A 21,686-nucleotide genomic window follows, 5' to 3' on the forward strand; every position below is an offset into this window, starting at 1 on the left:
CATAATAAGTTTCCCAAAATTTCATAGACATTAGGCAATAGAGACAGGTTATGAATCCATGCGCCAAGCACTGTGTTACAAGGGCTCTGTGTGAGAGATTTCCTTGGATTGATCCTCAGAGGTTCTGAACCCTTTATGGTGGGATGAGGGGAGGAGAGGAGGAGGCAGTGGCTGCTCGGGCTGCTCATAGTGGCTCACAAACCAGCCATTGCTCCCAATCTCCATCCCATAGAGCTGCTTATTGAACACAGCAACACACCACCAAATGTAGACCAGGTACCAGTATTTTTTAACCCTCCTCTGATGATTCTAACATGCAGGTGTTAGACTGTTAACTCTAGTCTCTTCAAGGAGTAAAATCAGAGGAGAGAGAGGTGGGCTATTCATTTTTTACTATATGATGTGCTTGAGAAAAAGTATGCATTTCATAAAATGATTCATCAAATTTAAAGAAACCAATAAGGAAATATCATTTTCAAGGTTACCTCTGTCTCTTACAGACATAGAAATAACCATCCGTATCATGCTTTGGATTTGGCAATGGGGGAGGAGATAGCAGGTAATGAAAAAAGGTTCGTATCATTGCCTATCCAGGAAAGTCAAGAGCAGCAAAGTCAGTGCTGTGAACAGCCAAGAGCAGATTCTCAGTAAACAGAGCACGGTTCCAGGGAAGAAACTCAGAGAGTTATCAGGTGGGAAGTAAAGATCAAGGAAATCAGGCAGAGAGGTCTGACACCAAAGAACTGGAGTCCAGTTCTGACACCTGGGCTTCAGAGGCAAGAGAAGAGTTCATACATGACAAGATTGGCAAGAACCAGGGAAAACTTTGGTCATGGAGGAGCTCAGATCCTAGGCAGGACTCCCAGGTGTAAAAACAGTGTGAAGTGCCCCTGAAATACAGTTCCTGAAAAAACAATCCACTAGGCCAAGGTTCTAAGCGGACCAGAGACAAAGCTGGCCTGACTATAAGCCTCTACCTGAGCTTGCTAAATGCCCGGGGCCTTGGCCATGGCCTTACCATGTCCTTAGAAATAAAGATGATCTGACTCCTGGAACTGAAATTCTGCAGGGCAGTGTGCCAACAAATTTGATATATATAGTGTCACTTCAGCAGTTGTGACACTCTGTGAATTATAGCTTTTCTGGATAAGCAACTTCAATTACATAGGCTGAAAATAAATAATAAAATCAGAATGCTATTGCAATTGATCAACATAATGGGGCCACCTCATCTCCATTACAAAATTTCTTATGGAACATGAATTCTTCATCTAGGTCTTCATGATTTTTAGCAAAAATGAAAAGAGTGTAGTAAAAGTGAAAAATAAGTAGAAAGAGTATCCACAGAGAAGCGTAGATATGAAACATAGGGGATGTGTATTACATAAAAGCCAAAAAAGGGAGCAGAGAACATGGCCCCATTATGTTCATATAATGATTAAGTTATCCTTAAATTTTTCAATCAACACAAGAGGGGAAACTTTTGGGAATGAAAAATGTCTCCTAATGCTGCCATTAAGTAATGTGTGGGTATCATACTGTACACCTTAAACTTACACAGTTCTATATGTTGATTATTTCTCAATAAAACTGGCAAAAAAAAAAAGAAATATGTGGCTAGACAAGAAATCTATTGTATTGGCAAAACATTTTCAGCAGCTTAATTCAGATGCATTCTTTGAAAGCAGTATCATCCTTTCACTTTGATCCATTTGCTTAGAAGTCATGATGATAGATCGCACACATACAGTTACTGTCCACAAACCCTCAAATTCATGGACCTGTTGGTTACATTTACTAGGATGATATGTGCTACATGTAAGTCTTTTAAATATTAGAACTACATCATACCACCCATGGGGATATATGGACTCATTTCCTTATTAATCTCTTTAGTAGCACATTTACCTAAAATCCATTTTTATCATAATTTATTACCTATGCTAGATCAGTGTAACTCCTGAAATTTTTTTTTCTTTCCCTTTAGTTTTTTATTTTAACAAACTAAACTTCAAAACCATTTTTAGCCAACCTGGAGACATTCTGTTTTTAATTTCTTATTTTGAAAAAGAGTTCAGTAGATTAACAGCACTTCATATATGCCAGCATATTCTCAGCCTCTTTAATATTTCTGTCATCCTTTCAAAGATATTATTACCTATTCTGCTCATATTAAGGATTTATTTTCTTCTAATTTATCTAAGACAACTTACATTTTGTTTAAATTTTTGCAGGCATTTAGTTCTATGGCTGTGCCAAGATGCTCAACCTTCGAAACTTTGAAGCTACACAGCCAAAGAGGCATGAATCACTCCTTTTTACCTAATAATCTTAAATTAGTTGGCAGGTAAACTCCACTTGAAATAGATGCTTTGGCAAGGTGCTCAAGACAATGAGGCAGAGGCAGAGAAGAGCTACCTTCCCACAGCTCTCTATTTGCCCTACACTCCACCCCAGAGAGAGTTTCCATTTTATAGGAAGCCAGAGGCAATTCAGACCTCTTTTAAGGATGTCACCATGTACATTAGTTTCCTATGACTGCTGTCACAAAGTACCACATATTTGGTATCCTAAACAATACCTACTTATTCCCACAATTCCAGAGATCAAAAGTCAAAAATGGTTTCAGGTTAGTGAAACCAAGGAATAGGCAGGACCACACAGTTTCTAGAGCTGTATTCCTTCTATCATGGCTCTGGCCATCTTTTACCTTCGAAACCAGCCTCATAGAATCTTGCTCCAATGGTCATTGCCTTCTTTGTCTATATCAAATCTCCCTTTGCCTCCCTTTTGTAAGGACACTCACGATTGCATTTAAAGGTCCCCTCGATAATCCAGAATAATTCTGTCTCAAGATCCTTCATTTAATCACACTTAAAAAGTATTTTTTTATCATATGAGTAATGTTCACAGATTCCAGGGATTAGGATCTGGAAATCTGGAGCCATTTTTCAACCTATCATAGTGTGTTATCCTTCTTTCCATATTTTAACTTGTTTTACTAAACATATATTTTTATGTTTTTAAACCTTTGTACCTCAATAATAGAACTTTCTGTTATCTTCATTTATTCTTCTTTTCATTTACTCACTCTTTCCCCTTAAGGTTGAGTACCTACTTTTTGCCAGACAAAGCAATAATCAAAGCAGATAGGTATCACACAGACAGGAAGTTTAAGGTAATTATGACTAATATAAGAAAAGTTCTAATGAGTAGGCAATGTATGAAAATAAATGGATAAGGTAAGCAGAAAGAAAATACATGAAATAATTAAAAGGAAATACTACAAATCAAAAACACTAGCAGAAATGAAGAATGTCTTTGATGGGCTCATTAGTAAGCTGGAACACAGTAAGGAAAGAATTAGTGAGCTTACATATAGGTCAGTAGAAACTTCCCAAAGTGAAATCAAAAATAAGTATTTTTTAAAAATAGAGAACATCCAAGAACTGTGAAACAATATGGAAAATATAGGAAATGAGAGCAAGAAGGAAGAAATATTTTAAGTAATATTGACCAAGAAATTTCCAAAATTAATAACAGATATCAAACCACAAATATAGGAAGCTCAGAGAACACCGGGCGGGGGGGGGGATTTTTTTTTTTTAAATCATCTTAACCTACACATATCCTTCAAACTGCAGAAAACTAAACACAAGAAAAAAAATCTTGAAAGAAGCCAGAGGGGAGAAAACACTTTACCTCTAGAGGAACAAACAAGAATTATAGTGCACATCTTGCTAGAAGCCATGCAGGCAAAAAGAGAATGGAGTGAAATCATTAAAGTATTGAAAAAGAACTCTCAATTTAGAATTTTAGAATTATAAACACAGCAAAATTATTGTTAAAAAGTGAAAGAGAAATAAAGACATTCTAAGATTTTTTTTAGACAAGTAAAAATATAGAATTTATCACCAGCAGAACTCTAGGCAGAAGGAAAAGGATATGATCAGAAACAAGTCTACATTAAGAAAGGAAGAGAGTCAGAGAAGGAATAAATAAAGGCATGAAGGTTAATTTTGTGTTGTCTACTTGGTGGAATATGGTCTTCACTTAGTCAATCAAGCACTAATTCTGGGTGTTGCTGTGATAGTATCTTATAAATATGATTAAAGTCCATAATCAGTTGACTTTAAGTAAGTGAAATTATCCTAGATAATCTGAATGGACTGATTCAATCAGTTCAAAGTTCCAGAGCCTGTATTCCTAAAGAAGAAACTTCACTGGACAATGGCTTCAGCTTTAGGAAACCAAAAGTTCCAGCCTGCTCTTCCTAACTGCACGCCTTTCAAGACAGCCTGCCCTATGGGTTTGGACTTGCCCAGCTAGTATAAAATACATCTATATATGTAGATATGTGTGTGTGTATATATATATCAATGATATATATATATTAAATATTAATTATTCAAATTATTTTTAATTTTTAATTTTTAATTTTAAAATTTTAAAAATTTTTAATTTTTAATTTTAATAATAAAAATATTTATTATTCAAATTAAAATATTCAAATTTTAATTTGAATGTGTTTGTGAGTGAAACTGATTATTTTTTCATACATTTAATTCTTGGTTTACAAGGATAGCTTTTCTTTGAAAATCAGTTCTTTGTGAAAGGAAAGGGGGAAAAGGAAGAAGAGTAAAAAGGAAAGAAGGAAAGAAAAGAAGGAAGGAGGGAGGGAAGAAGGAAGACAGGGATAAGGAACACTGAAACAAATAGTGGATTTTTCATTTTAACATGTTTAATTCATTTTATTTATATTATTCCTAAATTTGCTTTAAAATTTTTAGTCTAGGGGAAACTAGAAGGCTCAGCTGATTAAGAATCTGCCTTTGGCTCAGGTCACGTTCCCAGAGTCCTGGGATTGAGCCCCAGGTCAGGCTTCCTGCTCAATGGGGAGTCTGCTTCTCCCTTTCCCTTTCCCTAGATCCCTCCCCCAGCTTGTGCACATGCGCACTCTCTCTCTCCCTCAAATAAATAATCTTTTTAAAGATTTTTTATTTATCTATTCATGAGAGACTCAGAGAGAGAGGCAGAGGCATAGGCAGGGAGAAGTAGGCTTCCTCTGGGGAGCCTGATGTGGGACTCCATCCCAGGATCCCGGGATCACCACCTGAGCTGAAGGCAGACACTCAACTACTGAGCCACCCAGGCATCCTAATAAATAAAATCTTTAAAAAAATTTTTTTCGTTTGTTTTCAAAACTTTTACTTTTAATCTTTGTAGTTTTAACTAACAATATTTTAACTATTAATTTTCAATCACTTCATTTTTTAAATTTCCATTCTTAACCTTTTATTTCTCCCCATGGAATTCCATTTCAACTTCCTCTTCTTTTATACAAACTTAATATATTGATTGTGTTTCCAAAGAAGCATGTTCTGACTGCAGTGGGAAAAGCCAGCAAACAAGAGAGGTGGGGAAATCACCCTGCTGTCTGTATTATCTGCTGCTGAATAATAATCACCTCAAAAGGCAGTGACTTAAACACAATAGTCATTGCTTATCTCTCATGATTTCTGAGGGTCAGGAATTCACACAAGGCACCCAGGGCAGCTTGCCTCTATTGCACGATATGTTTGGGGCTTCAGCTTAGATTTAAAGGCTGGTACCTGGAATCATCTGAAGGCTTGCTCACTCACAAGTTTGGCATTTGATTCCAGCTGTCAGCCGAGACCTGAACTAGGGCAGTTGGTCTGGACATGTACACATGGCCCCACCATGGGGCCTGGGCTTCTGCACAACATGGTGGCTGAGTTCTAAAAGTGAGCAAGCTGAGAGAGAGAGAAATAGACAGCAAGGTAGAATCAGACTCCCTAATTATAACCTAGACTTGAAAGTCATGCAGCATCACTTCTGCCACATTCTGTTGGTTAAGGCAGATGCAAACACACATCCAGTTTTAATGGAGAAAGAATATTGTTAATGTCATATTCTCTGAAGAGCATATCAAATGGGGTATATATTGGTGAACCCGTGCTTAGAAAATATAATTTGCTAAAGTGCCAGATGCATCTGAAACAATCCTTCAAGTTCTTCCTAAATGAAACTTTATGCCTTCCAAGTTTGGCTATAAAAATAAATAAATAAATGCAGGAACAAATAAATTAATGAATGAATTACTTCACCTGTTTAACTCAGAATGATTTGGGGCAATATATTTCTCTGCCCTCAATTTGGTTCATTGAAGATTGTTAACCACTCACACCTTCTACAAATATTTGAGAATACCTGTCATGTCTCAGTCACCATGCTAGGATCTGGAGAAATGATAGCATTACAGAATCTCTGTCCTTAATGAGCTACCGTTTTGTGGGCAATACAGAAAGTAAGTCAGAAATTGTAACTCAAGTATATTTTGTATGAGAACAATGGTAAATAGTATTCTATGGAAGAGTCTAGGAGAGACTCATTACCTAGGCCTAGGAATTGGAACAACTTCCCAAGGAAGTGACATCTGACCTAAAAAGAAGGAATAAGGAGGAGTTAGTCAGAAATATGTATCCACGATGTAGGAAGGAGGGGAACAGGATTATTCAAAACAGAAGGAAACATACTTTCACAGTTCCAGAGGCAAGAGAAACCATGGCTTGGCCATAAACAAGTAAATAAATAGTTTCTTATGGCTGGAATGTTTGTTTTGAAAACAGCCATGGAAATAGTTGAGGTTAAATTGTGAAGAGCTAGAGCAAGAAAGGTATTGTAAGTCATGTTAAGGAAATTGGATGAACCCCATCAATCAGATCTTTTCATCCCAACCAGTTCTACCCAGGGTTTCAGATGCTCTATGCAGATGGGGCTATGTTCTCCAGTACAAAGACTCCTTCAAGCTCTACTCTATCCTCTACTATACCCACGGGAGGCAGGAAGAGACCAAAAAAAGAGGCAAACCATCCCAGATTGGTAGGTAGCAGTTTTAACAAGCAAAGGAACTTACTTACAAGAGTTGTCTTCAGCAGTCATAAGACAGGTAGACCTTGGGACCAGTCAATCAGAATCTTAAAAGTATACAAAGGCCTTAACTGGGTTTATCTACGTATCCCATCCAGATGGTCAAAACAACACATTGTGCTCTTAAGGCTGTGTCCTTGAAAATGCCTCCCACTTTGGATGAAGTGGACGGGGCCTACATTCCAAACAGGGGATGAGGAGCCTCTGATTGCTTGGGTTCAGCTCAGGGTCAACCAGCAGTCACATCTACTTGATGATCACCCCCACTAACATTTATCAATAACACAGGAGATAACAACTGTTGTCAAGGATGTTGAGAAAAGGCAACCCTAGAATACAGTTGCTGAGAATATAAATTGGTCCAACCATTATGGAAAGCAGTATGAAGTTTCCATAAAACATTAAAAATAGAACTACTACATCATCCAGCAACACTACTTCTGGGTATGTATCTGGAGGAAATGAAATCAGGATCTAACTATCACATTTTGCACCTTAAATATACATAGTATTACATGTCAATTATATTTCAATAAAGTTGAAAATTTTTAATTTAAAAAATCCCCTATTGAGGGGTGCTTGAGTGGGTGCTCAGTTAAGTGACCCACTCTTGATTTTGGCTCAGGTCTTGACCTCAGGGTCATGAGATCGAGCCCCAAGATGGGCTCCAAGCTGGGCGTAGAGTCTACTCAGGATTCTCTCTCCTTCTCTGCCCCTCCCCCACTCCCATTCATGCTCTTTCTTAAAAATAATCCCAATACAGTCTTGGTGTGTGGGGGAATTCAATGAATGTGGGAGGATTTCCAGATGAGAGGCAGCAGGCTATACCAGAAAGAATACAGAACTCTACCATTAACTTATATAAGTCACTTTTCTTCTGAATCTCAGGCTTCCTTTTTTGTCAGATGAGATTGGTCCTTTAATCAGAAATCCGGGTATTGAATAATTGCTGCTATCCCTGTAACTTTAAATCCAGTACACTCATACTGTTTTTTCTCAGAAGAAACATTGTTTTGGAAGAGCCCAATCACAGAACTATAGAAAGAGAGAAGTGTTCTACTTACTAAACATATCAATTTGTATAAAAATAGAAGAGACTCAGAAAACACTAAAGCTTGATAAAGTATTTTAAATGCCTAAGTGAAAATAATATGTATATGTTAAAACCCCAAAAGCCTGTCAGGCTCCCTGCATGGAGCCTGCTTCTCCCTCTGCCTGTGTTTCTGCCTCTCTCTCTCTCTCTCTCTCAATCTCTCTCTCTGTGTGTGTGTCTCTAATAAATGAATTTTTAAAAATCTTAAAAAAAAAACAAAAACCCAAAAGCAAAGAATGAACTTTGTCTGATATTTGGCAGGCCCAGAAAAGGGTGATAGATAACATATTTGCTTATGTGGAATTCCATTTATATTCTATTCAATGCTGGAAGATTTAGAACATCATAAAATGTTGCAGCTCTTAGGGAAGAAGAAAAGAAAAGAAATAATAAAGTTAATCCTTGGATTAAATGAAAAAAATTAAAGGAAGAAGAAACAAATCTCAAAACATAGTGAAAACAGATACCTTCTAAGAGAAAAAGGGAGTATATCATGTACGTAAATGCAAGCTTAATAAAAAGAAGGATAAATTTCTAGTCGATTTGCCACATTACTAAAACACACAGCTAGACAAACACCAGAGCTTCACTCTACAGATTTAAATACATAATTGATTTGTGGTCCTGCTTAGTGAATTCAAACCTATAATTGTTTAAGTTCCTATTGTAAGCAAAGTTTTGCAAACTCTCAAATACATTAGGAAAAAAATTGTTACACTCAGATGCAGCTTGAAAACAATCAAAAGACATTCAATAGCATTTCTCAAGTTATAAGAAAAATATCCAAGCATGGTTTATTCTAATTTAGGCCAGCAACCAATTAAACCCAAATCTCTCACAGTTCTTCATTCCAGCATTGAAACTTACTCTTATTAAAAACTTCAAAAAGCATTATTTTGCATTTTCTTCAATATTCCCAGCTAGATGCATTATCTGCACTGAATTTATTCAATGTAGCAGTACCAGGTGGTCCCAGAGGCTTAATGAGGATTTGATTATAAGCGCGGATAAGGGCAGTGGGGTAAAACTGCAACAAAAATGCCTTCATTCTGGACACTTACCTTTCTAATTTGTCTCAATATGCTACCTTTTAGCTACAGTTTCATCTTTATCTCTAACAGAGATCAGGCTGAAATATCAGGGCTTATCAACATTGACTGGACAGAAATGTGTTCAAATTTTATTTTGGCCCTATTTTCCCACACCATATCCTCCATAAATGGAGAAGTTAGATTACATCCAGTGGTGACTCGACAGATAAACAGGCAGGCAACATCCGAATGGTTCCAGATGAGTTACCATGCCATGGAGTCAAGTTTTTAACATAATTTGAAAAGGAAAGAGTCTATAAAAAGGAAAGAGGAAGGGATTTTTTTTGCAGCTGATGTTCAGGAAAGGAGTGCTAATGTCAAATATGATATATGTTTAATAAGTCACCGTCTTGCCACAGTGATTAGTTACTTTAGAAGGTAATCCTCTCTGAGTTAGGCTAGAAAAACATTTGACCAGCTGATCATTTAAATAAATTTTGGTTTTAAAAAATAGAAGAGAGAAACACTGATAGCCTGGTGACCTTCCATTCTCCCCTAGCTTCTCTATTTCTGTGTATATTTCTCTTCTTTGCTATGATCCCCAACTGCTATATAAGGAGAAGTAAAGCCTCTGTTCTGCTGAGTACTTTTGTGAGTTTAGGTTATGCAAGGTTGGGGGTGGGGGGTGGGGAGGGATGAGAATTGCTTTGCAAAAAGCAGGAAAATGATTTTGAACTCTGTGGTAGATGTGGGATAAAGAGAGGCAGAAAAATAGAGGACTATATGAATAAAGGCTCCAAAAATTAGCAGAAATCATGAGGCAACCTTTAGATGCTCAAATCCACGACTTTAGCAAGAGTCTTAGAAAACAATATTTGGATATCAGGAGCATGAGAAGAAGCTTTATTTCATATCTGGGTTACACAGCAAAATAAGCACTGGAGCATAGAGGGGTCTGAATATAGAGATTGAAATCATTGGCACTGAACAAAGTCAGTTGGAATTCATTATGGGAAAAGGTCATTGAGATTTTGGTCTTGAAGACATCTCTGGAGTCATTTAACCCAATCCCCCTCTCCCCATTGTACCAGGACCCATTCCAACCACAAGCAAACAGCATTCCTTTGGCAAGAGAAGGAATTCTCTTCCTTCCTTGCAAGAGAAGAGTCCACCACCTCCCCTGAAAACATCTCCCAGTTTTCACAGTTTAGGGCTATGTTTACAAAGGATCTACATAACTGAATGACTCCCTAGTGCTTACAGACTATCATTTAAAATCAGTAGAACTTGTCAGCTTTAATGAATTAATCTGTTTTCCTAAGAAATATTTTAATAATTTAGCTATGAGATAAATAATAGAAGGTATTGCTAAAACTACAGCTAATCTTTTCCCAGAAAGAATCAGCAATTATATCAAGACTTTCAATACCTTTTCTCTTGACCTAGGGTATGATTTCAAATTTGGCTTCTCATAGAGTGAAGAAATATTTTACGAAAATGTACTGGCAGGAAAGTAAGTCATCAGCGTCGTTTGCAGTTTATTGGGGGTAGAACCACTGCCAACTGAAATGAGTCCGCTGTGCCCCACCAGACCAACAGCCAAGAAGCTAACACAAGCCATTCAGCACGTCATTAAAATTTAGTGACACTCAGGATTGGAGGTGGCCTTACAAATGAGGAGACAAGGCCAAGATGGGCAACTAAAATGGATTTTAAACAAGAACATGATTTCATCTAGCCATCACAGTTAATTCATTCTTTTTTCATCTTTAACTTGTGACAAAAATGAAGGCAGGTTTTAAAAGAGAGAGAAAGGAACTAAGATAATTCATGAGCTCAGCACACATATGTTGAATAATGCAACATTTCCCATAATAGAAATAGCCCACTTTTTTGTTTTAAAAATGCTTGGTTCTTTAAAAAAGGGTGGGGGGATGCTTGGTTCTTTTTTAAATTGAATCTAGACATGAGTGCTACAACAAAAACAGTACACACTTCTGAGGCCCCCAATTTTTCTTTCATTCACCAAAATGAAAGAGATAACAAAGTTTGGTTTTTATATACAAATGGCATTCATAAAAACATATATAATGCTACATTTAAATGATGATCCATTTTAACTAGTAGCTGAAAAGAAACATTTTTATTTTTATTTTTTTATTCACACATTACTAGAAAGTATTCTATTCTGATTAATTTTATGTCGGTGTTTTCCTTCCTACAGATTTGAGCAGACCACATACCACAGAAGAAAGACATTTACTGCTTGAAAATATTTTGCAGCAACTGTCCATGAAGATGAGAGTTTCACTTTGGTTGTGATCAAAGCATTGATAAACACACAGACACAAACACAATTTTGAAATGAGAGAGGGTTTAAGGTGAAAACACACAAAAAAATATACAGCCTGTTTTTACCTGACTCCGTACAGGTAAATGGTGATACAAGGCCACCTCTTTATCCACCAAGGTTTAGTTTCTAGATGTTAGTTCATCATCCTGGGCCATTTACGGAGGAATCCTCCCAACCAAGTCCATAGAGTGGAGAAGGACCGACAAGTGTTTCTGATGGGAGTCAACAGAGCACCAACCACAAAGGAGGCCATAAGAAAACTCAGTACCATTTAATTCATTTAGAACATTATTCTTAAATTACAATAATATAACTTAATAGAAATAAATGTATTTATGACAGAAAGCGTTTGGTGTCAGACATCTTAAATGATTTAATTGTAGATTTTGTTGATGTTGATGCCATTATCTTATCTTGAACTGCATATATTAGGTTGACCCACGTCCAGTAGATCATGCCCTTCTTTCCCAGAGAAGCCCTATTCGGAAGCTGGTGATTCTGTTTGCCTCCAAGGAATGGTTTCTGGTTTTCTTTTTTGTTTGTTTCGGTTACATTGGGTTTTGGCTTTGCTCGAATCTGTCCTTGACTAACTTTATAATCTTCTGATTTTCTGGCATATTAATGGCTTCATGTCTTTAAAGTACAGTCTTTTTTATAAGCAATTCTATGAAATAGCCACAAAAAGTCAAGAGGAAATTAAGTTCCAAACTGGTACTTAATTGTTTTATTGTTTGTTTGTTTGTTTGTTTTTTATTTTGTAGGAGAACAGATTTACTTGCATATAAAAAATGCTAAGACTGATCCAGGCAGAGATTAATTGCTCTGTCCAGAGGTGCATCACTGTCAAGGAAAGATTCAAACTCAAGATTTTTAATCTTGCCTTAGTTCAGCAGATCATTTATAATCAAGCTTTCCCTGAATCCTAAAATACTAGGCACTAGAATTCATGGGAGATGAATCACTTACCTTAAAAAGCATATCCTCTAGTTAAAGAGAAAATCAAGGAAAACAATGAGCACCCATTATAATGAAAAGGCTCAGGATCAGAGTTAGAAGGACAATAAGTACAATTATTTTATCTTTCTATTCCCGGTTACGTCTGTGAAATGAAGACTTTTATATTTGTTCTGCCATCCTACATGGGCATATTAAGAATCAGATCAAAACAATGTGAAATAATTCAGACAAATTAAATTGGAATTATTTCATTTAAAAATTGATAACGAAGCATCAATATTTTACTACTATTTTAACTGTGTCAAGTGTCACAATTCCATATTGAACTTCTTTATTTTATAAAAATATCAGATTTTGAAAATCATCCCAAGGTTACCAAAAAAAAAAAAAAAAAACAACAACAACAACTATTTCTTGGTGCTTTTTCCTCAGAAATGTCAATGCAACACATTTCTCAAAAGTACAGACTACTCTTTAATACTCTTATCATCAGATTGTGAAGAGGTTCTTCCATCATTGAAGCTGTTGTGCCATCTTGGAAAATTCATCTCTTCTCCCAGCAAAAGCTGACCCCATCTTCACATTCAGAGGTATACTTGATTTGTCTATGGGGAATGTCACTTCCTTTGTTAGTGACTATTTCATTAATGAGCTTATGACTCAACTCAGACCAAAGGAAAGTATGAAGATGCCTTTTTGGGAGCTTCTGGGAAAAGTACCCCTGCCTAGAAGTTACTAGATAGCATAGCATCTCTTGTTCTGGATTTTTCATGTCTGGAAACTGCTATGACATATTACTATCTACACATATTACTATCTACGAATTGCAGAACGCAGCTAGGAAGAATGTGAATCTCTATAACATCATTAAGGTAGGAAGCAACCGACACGTAAGGGTGGTAATCAGTGTCCTACTGCTGGTCTTCCTGTTTTATAAGAAAGTAAACTTCATTAGTGCGTAAGCCAGTTTGAGTCACAGAGTTTCTTTTACTTTGAGATGAAAAGAGTCTAACTGATGTCATGTATTCAACCACATTTATCTAGTTCTTATTATGAACAAGACCCCATGCTACTTCTCTCAGACTCTCATGAGCTTCCCCAAAAGATGTAAGGAAAAACAACTAACTTTGTGGAGAAGCCAGTGCACTGTATGATTTTTTAATGAATAAGCTATGCTTAATATTAAATCACAATTTTAGAATGGAAGTATAAACACTGCTACAATAGTACAGAACATCTGGAGCTTCTAACCAGAAAGCAGGAGTCTTATACTTATTTTGCTTAAAAAACATAGAAATGGTCAAACAACACATGACTTTTTTCCTCTTGAAGGGACTGACAATCTAATTCCATCGTGTTGATGACCAAGTATTTGGTTGAGATCAGAATTGGATTCCCTGGGGTTTTTTTTGTTTGTTTGTTTGTTTGTTTGTTTGTTTTTGTTTTTTGTTTTTTTTTGATTCCCTGGGTTTTAATGGGAACTGTAGAGGCTGTGAATACTCAGAGTGGGAGGGACAACCAAACCAAAGACCACTGGGAGAAAAAGAGGTTTGAAGGTCTAAGAGACAGAAGCCAGGTGTTAAATCCAAGAGTAAAAGGCAAAAATCAGTGCGGGGGGGGGGGGGGGGGGGGTGCCTGGTTGGCTCAATCAGTTAAGCATCTGTCTTTGACTGAGGTCATGATCCCAGGGTCTTGGAATGGAGCCCTGAGTCAGGCTCTCCTCTCTGTGTTCTCTCGCACTATTTCTCTCTCTCTCTCAAATAAATAAGTAAAATCTTTAAAAAAATAAATAAATAAAGAATCAATACAAGGCCCCAAAACTAAATGATCTTGAAAGTCAAAATTCAACTTAATTAGAACAAGCCGAGCAAAACATGGGTTTCCAGGAGAACTATCTCCCCCACTTCTGGGTATTCATGCTTCCTTGAAGGAGCCAGCAGGTGTAGGATGCCTGGAAAGATGAAAATGGCTTCAAAGACTAAGGCTGGGCAGACGGCCAAGGGTCTCAAAATAAAAATCAAGTTTTTAGCACTTAAATGTGGACAACTATATTGGCATGAAGCAAAGTATTTGTTACTGTGGTGCAGATCTGAAAGCAGAATTTTTCTCTTGCTGCACACAGCAAAGGAGCTCCATTGAGAAATAACACAGGAAGATATAGGTATTACAGTCATTATAAAGGTCAAAAGTTCTCAAATATATTCAAGGATGCTAAAGCTCTAATAATCCTTGATCATTGAGAAAGAGTAGAGATCAAGTGTTTTTTGCATATTTCTTCCACCAAAAGACATCAAAATTAACTGAAATTCAAATCTGGAATGTCTGACAGCCATCTGGCAAATGCTGCTGGAGAACAACTGCCTGGCAAGTGAGTCCATCTGCAGAGAGGAAGGCTGCTGGAGATTCTGTTATGTCTTGTGGGCTATACTGATTGGTGCATTTGAATGACTGTCAATAGCCAAACCTGAAATAACTTCAGTGATAGAAATAAACATTAAATATTTCCCAGCCAGTGCACCACTGGATCAATGGACTCATCTCCCTCCCTTGGGAACAAACAGTAATAAATGAATAGACACTGGACCAGCAAGAACGGTTTGCCATAAAATTAGAAATCAATGATACCACTATGGTTACATGAATAGTATAAGCCATAAATGGAGGTGGCTGTTACTTTTTAGAAAATACTACAATACCAAGGAAAGAAAAGCAAAGTAAAGGGAAAATGTCCTTACATTTGCTTTATTTATTTTGAATTTTTTAAATGAATTTTTACTGAAGTCTCAGGTTATCTGTACTCTTTAAAACAACATATTGTCCCAAACTAACAATGTCTCCTAATCCTAAATCAAGTTCCTGTCAATCTGTCCCTAAAAATATTTTAGGTTCATGTTCTCAGTTCGTGTCTCTGCTGAGAAAAAGTCTGATGACTAAATGTCTTGACGAGGAATGGAAGATAGAGTTGCAATAAATAGTGTCATAAGAAGAAAAATATGTGTGTTTTCTTTTCATCTTTATTTCATTCTATCAAATCTCATGTCTTACAAGTTTTGCTGAACCAAAAAACTGTTCAAGTCATGACTTACCATGGAAAATTCTGGTATTAATATTGTCTCTCAGAAATAATGAGAGTGGGCTCTAAGAGCAGATCTAACTAGCCTTCAAGCTTATTTGAGCCTATGGTTAATAGTAAACTTGTGACCTTAATACTGCATCCTGTCAGTGGACTGGGGGGGGACTTCCAGCTGCATGCCAATAATACCTCATGGCTTTCACTCTCTTCATTCCGAATCAAGTGGCTGACAAAACCAGATCCAAGACATGCCAGAGAAAATGCCGAGTACAAGCTGCATCCATCACCAGTGCTCTCTTCCTATCCTGAACCAAAGAATTGGTCCCAGTCAAATCCAAGGACTCACAATGGCCAGTGAAACTAGAGGGATACATTGGTACGATCAGAAAGATATGTCTCATCTTCAAGAAGAGAATTGGCACTAACTAAAGGGAAATAGAAGTTCCAATTTATGACAAGCCGGAGCCCTACAAAGTAGAAAGCCATTTCAGGGGCCTAAAAATACTTTGTTGCTTCTGTTGCTATTTTGAATGTTGCTTTTCCCTGTACGATTATATTCAGCAGGATTCAAAACATTTGAGATGAACAAAAAGACTTGTTAGCTCTTTTCTTTATCATAAAGCCTATTCTTTACAATTTTACATATTCTGTTTCTCTATTATCTTATGTACAAAATTTTTAAAAAGCCCTCTACATATTAGATTATTTTCTGATAGAATTTATCTTCTTGTGAAAGTCCCAAAGCCTATAAAGCATGCTTCTAAAATGATGTGAAAGCATACATATGTCAATTGTAGGAATTTTTTAGTTCACAATGTCCCTATTATTACTCACTGAAGTTGTCAATAGGTTGATTCATTCGGATTAGGGCTCTTTTTTTTGTTTTGTTTTTAGGGGCTTTTTTGTGTGTATGTTTTGTTTTTTGGTTGTTTTGGGGGGAGGAGGGGTTGGGTTGGCTTTTCTCCCTTTCCTTGCTCCTCCAGTCTGTATGGATTCTGTGAACCCTCCAGAGAAAAGGCCCAGTGAGTGAATGCTCCTTACAGCTTCTTTTTTCTTTTTTTTCCTTGCAGCTTCTACATCAAGCCAAATCAAGAGTGTGGATATCAATATGCCACCTCTTATAAAAATGCTAATTTCATTCAATTAATAGTCAACATTCATTTATTGAGCTTCTAGTATGTGCTACTACTACCGAGCAAGGAGACGAGGAGACAAGTCAGCAAATCGTGCAGTCCCCAGGATTTTTCAATTAAGTACAGTTCAAATGTGAAAATGTGCATGTAAGAAAACAGAAGTAAAGAATGTTTCAGTTACCATAATTCTGCTTGGTGTAAGAATTGTATAATTTGGAGAACAAAATACTGCAAAGAGCCCTTATAGTGAGATTTGAGACACCAAAGTAAAAGGGTTTCATTAAAGAGCAGAGGCCAGTTAAATACAGCTGGAAGTTCCTAGGTCCTATGATGAATGAGGAGCCAGCCTGGGGTAGAAGGAGGGAGAGAGCCACATGGCACTGTGCAATAGAGGGCAAAGGAGCTTGAAGACCTCTGGGGAAATTGAAAAGAACAAAGGGCATCCGGGGGGGGGGGGGGGGGGGTATAAGGAAAAAGAAAGTAACAGCCATGGAGACTTGGTAGAGGCAAGGCCAAGAAAGAAGTCCAAAAAACAGACATTATCTTATGTGATACTTTTTAAAATACTTTGTTACATGATGTAGGATTTCCACTCCCACTCAGCTCCGCCCACCCCACCTACCCTTCTGCCAGGTCTCCCCACTCAATGTCTTCGGTAAACATGACCAAAGGAAAAAAAAAAAAACACATACAGAAATCCTTGATGTGTATTGGATTTCTTGACAAAACCATTGAATGTACAATGTTCCAGATCTAGGTTGACACAGCCTGCAACAGAATCAGGATGTGGCTGAGGGGATCCTGATATTGTACCATTATGTACACAGAATCTATCAGCAGGGCAGATCCGTTTTCTGGGGCCAAAAGTAATACTGGAAAGATTACCATTGAAGAAAAAAATTCCACAAAAATACAAAGTTAGCTGCAGGAGCTTGGAAGGAGCCCACACAAATGAGGGTTACCAAAACTAAAGCTTCACTTGCTTCAAAGTAAACCTATCTCGGCCTATAAATTAGTCAAATTTCGGGGACTTTTCTTAAAAGAAATACAAATACTGCTTGAGACTCTACTTCATATAATGCAAGAACCTCAGAACTCTGGACAGGGTGGAGAAAGGATGGGAATATATAAAAATAAAGCTGTTTGTAAGGTCAACATTTATCATTAATTATCTAAATCATTTCCTATATGCCCATCCTTGACACTTTCTTTTAATTAAATGCATGCCAGATATAAAAACCATCTCATTATGTTACTATAATCAGAAGCAGTTTATGTCATTACATTTAAATGCACGTTAATTTCCAGTGTCAAAGTAAGTATATATAGAATGTTGATTGCTTTCGTTTCCAGTTACTCTTACTAAGACTTGTGAATAATCTGCATGAATTATAGAGGATGTTATTATTATAATTATGGGTATAAGATAAACAGAAAGTATACTATGCTTGTTTTTTAAAATCCTCCTGACAATGAGGAATGCATGTCTAAGAAAGAAAAAAAGACATGTTATCGCTCCCAGCATGTTTTGACCACATAGCTTTCCTAATCTATGCCTTTCCTTCAGCTCTGTGCCTTTCCGACCAGAATTTTCCACTGAGAATCCATACAAAAACATCAGAAGAAGAACATTAAAAGCATCTCAAAGATGCAGATTTTTAATCAGAATATTGTCTTTCTACCTGCATTCATGTTGACTTTGCACTAGATAAGGCTCCAGGGACAGACAGCAGGAAGTAAAAATGCCATTTGACCATTCTGCTTTGGCACAGAACAGGGGATGCTGGCCTAGGCTCCTTTCCTCCTTCTTGGCAAAACCTCCGCTTTTCCTTTGAAGGACCTTTCTCCTTCCAGTTCCTCTGGTCCCGTGGGGCTGTCTCAAGGGTATTGAAGGGACAGCATGTGACCCAGACCACACCAATTGGACTTCCTTTCCTGGGAGGCTGAATCTATCCATAACAGCATGAAAAGCAGATGGAAGCCATTGGGGCTGAGTTTTTCCAAGGGCACTGTCCAGAGAAGACACTGCAGAGAATTGCAAACAGTTCCCTGGAGCTGGTCCAGCTCCCGTCCTCCCACAGGCTTGGTTACTCAGCAATTCTTTAACATCTGCAAGCTATCCAGAAAAGTCCTTATGTGCTTAAGTCAGAAAAGGCTGGTCTCTGTTGCTAGCAACCAATGTGCCCTAACATGGGGAGACAGGTGGTGACTGCCATGAACAGAGCAATCTACCACTAAGTTAACAGCAGCTGATTTTCTGGTTTTCCAGTCCTGTTTATTTCTCTATATAATATTGGAACTCCTCCCCACCTGAAAACAAAAAACAAAAAACAAAAACAAAAACAAAAAAAAAACAAAACCCTGCCATGAAAAACTTTAAAACATTAGTTCCTTTCCTACTTCAACAAATCTGCCATATTGTATCTAAAAATACAGGCAAGATGCAATATGAGAATTGTAGTGTCTTACACGGAAATTCCCAAAAGAAAATGTGGGTTTTTTTCCCAAACGGTTATAAAGCCAAATGAACTTTGCAGTTTCAAAAATTATCTCTTGTGAGGCCTCACTGAGATTTTTCTTTAAGCCCTTCTCAAGACTTACTTGCAAACTCACCTTCCTTCTTGGGGACTTTAAATAGAGTTTTTAAATGTTCAACTAATTTTTAAATTTGTCAGAAATACTTTTGGCAGATTTGTATTTGTGTGTATGTTTGGATAATTCAAGAGAGATGAATTTTGACATATTGAAATTAGAAAGCCAGTTACCTCTATTAGCAGTCTAATTACTTTATTTACTTACACAACAAAACAAGGCGATAAAGTGAATTTTCCAAGCACAGCATTTTCTTAATGTGTTTACTACCAGCCTAAGAGGCTACCATAAGACACTCGAATAAGCACAGAGGAAGTGGGCTTCTGTGCAATGACTCAGAAGAGATCGCCAATTACCTTTCTATATGGGATCCTACTAGAAGCAGACCTTTTCCCTTAAGATAGGACTTAAATGCAGCCAACAGCAGAGGTTTTTGCTCTAATGTCTTCGTGTACATTTTCCAGAAGGGGACCAAATGCATTTCTAGACTTGTACATGAAAGCACTTTTAAAACAGCAAAGCAAATCTATGTCCAGTGTGGCAGTATGTGAAATATTCCTAATTGCTAATAATTGCAGAATGATCTTTGACTTTCTCTGTCTATATTCTGGATCATTCAAATTAGGACAAAATCTGTCAAGAAGCAGTCTGTCTGAACCATACTTCAAGCCAGGGTGTGGGTGTGGAAAGTTTATAGTTTTAGCAAGATCTCTAACTCCTAGGTAACATTTGCTGATACTATGATTATGGAGATAACACGCACTGCAACATCAAAGAGAAAGGCAAATGATAAGAATCTCGGTAACACCCATATTTAGGGTCCTTCTCAGAAATCAAAGTTGAAGTAGAACATTAACTGAGTTTCATTAAAAGGGCAACATGAGTCATGTGGAGGGAGCAGACCACAGAAAATGTGGCTCATGTAACAGGGATGGTACACATGGCCATGTTTCTATACACCCCAACAGGGAATGATGTTTCTCCTTGGTTCCCCCAAGGAAAGGTGTTAAGGTTTCATTTTCCATGTCCCACATTATCCTGGGTGTCAAAGATCTAAACTTTGGCTTTTGTATTCTGTAGATAGGGTTGGAAGTGACATCCGAATTTGTAGGTATTCTGGGTCACTTCAAAAAGGCCCATGTAACACATCCTGAATTGAAAGCCACCTTTTGCCTGCCAATACTCGGTGTAAAAAAGAATCCTCATCCCCACTATATACAACTTTGGGTGTTATTACCAAAGGTACTGTCACTGAGGTGAACATGAGTGAGTTGGGTCTTGTGACACAAGGAAGCAGCTATTTGGGGAAAATATGCCCAGGTTACCAACAATCCTGGAAATGATGGATGCAGTCCTGCTGGCTGAACAGCAGTTTCAAACAAGTAATCCCTTATAATTACTGAAGACTACACACCAGTCAGGAAGACCACCATTGTTGTGGTTCTGAAGGCTACCAAACAGCCTTATGCATCTTTAGTCATCGAGACAAGTATTCATTATACTGTAAAAAAAAAAAAAAGAAAGAAAGAAAGAAATAGACATTTATTAAAATAAGTGGCCTTTAGCATTTGGATGTTCATACATTTTTTTTAAAAAAAAAAAAAAAGCTCTTCATGGAGGTACCCACTAGATATCCACTACAAAACCAGCTGCTGTGGCTCCTGGGTGGGGATAGATAAGCAGTGCCCAGGCCACTGTAGCTTCAGCTGTGTTCATGTGGCATTAGCTCCCAGAGTCTCAGGGCTCTTCTGTTCTCCTTCCTGTGGTCCCTCCAAGCCTGCTCCTCTCATTGCATGGCCCACTGATTGCCTCAAGTGTTACAATCCATGCCTACTCCTCTGGCACAGCCTCCCATTGCTGACCTCCCTAATCTAGTCTGCTGAGGCTCTTTATCTGTTTGTTTTCTTCCCTGCTAATTGTGTGTGTTCCTGTGTGTGTGTGTCACCCTGCTTCATTTCCCTTAGCATTCCCTCAAGAAGGAATTCAATACTTTTGGCACCTTGGTGTCTCAAGTCAGGGTGTTGGTTTTTTTAAAAAAGATTTTATTTATTTGTTCATGAGAGACACACACAGAGAGAGGCAGAGACATAGGCAAAGGGAGAAGCAGACCCCCTACAGGGAACCTGATGGGGAACTCAATCCCAGGACCCCAGGATCATGACATGAGCCAAAGGCAGACACTGAACCACTGAGCCAACCAGGCATCCCTGAAGCTGGGGTACTTTCCTATGAAACACTCTCAGTCATGAGCTAATGGCAGCTTCTGTTCGAAAATCAGCAGGGATTTCTGAGAATCTACTCTTTGCTGCACACCATGTTTCTCCTAGGGACACTGATTTCTGATTTCAAGTGACTTGTTCCAATTTTCATCTAGGATTACATTAGTTTGTGGGACAGATGTGCTTCGAACAAGAACTCTCCAGAATTCCAGGTAAGTGTCCCCTTGTAAGGGATATGAATTTCAACAATCAGAAAAGATGAGTGTGCACAAGTACACAGATTT

Source organism: Canis lupus, chromosome 22 (genome assembly GCF_011100685.1).
Source record: "Canis lupus familiaris isolate Mischka breed German Shepherd chromosome 22, alternate assembly UU_Cfam_GSD_1.0, whole genome shotgun sequence".
Taxonomy (NCBI): Eukaryota; Metazoa; Chordata; class Mammalia; order Carnivora; family Canidae; genus Canis; species Canis lupus.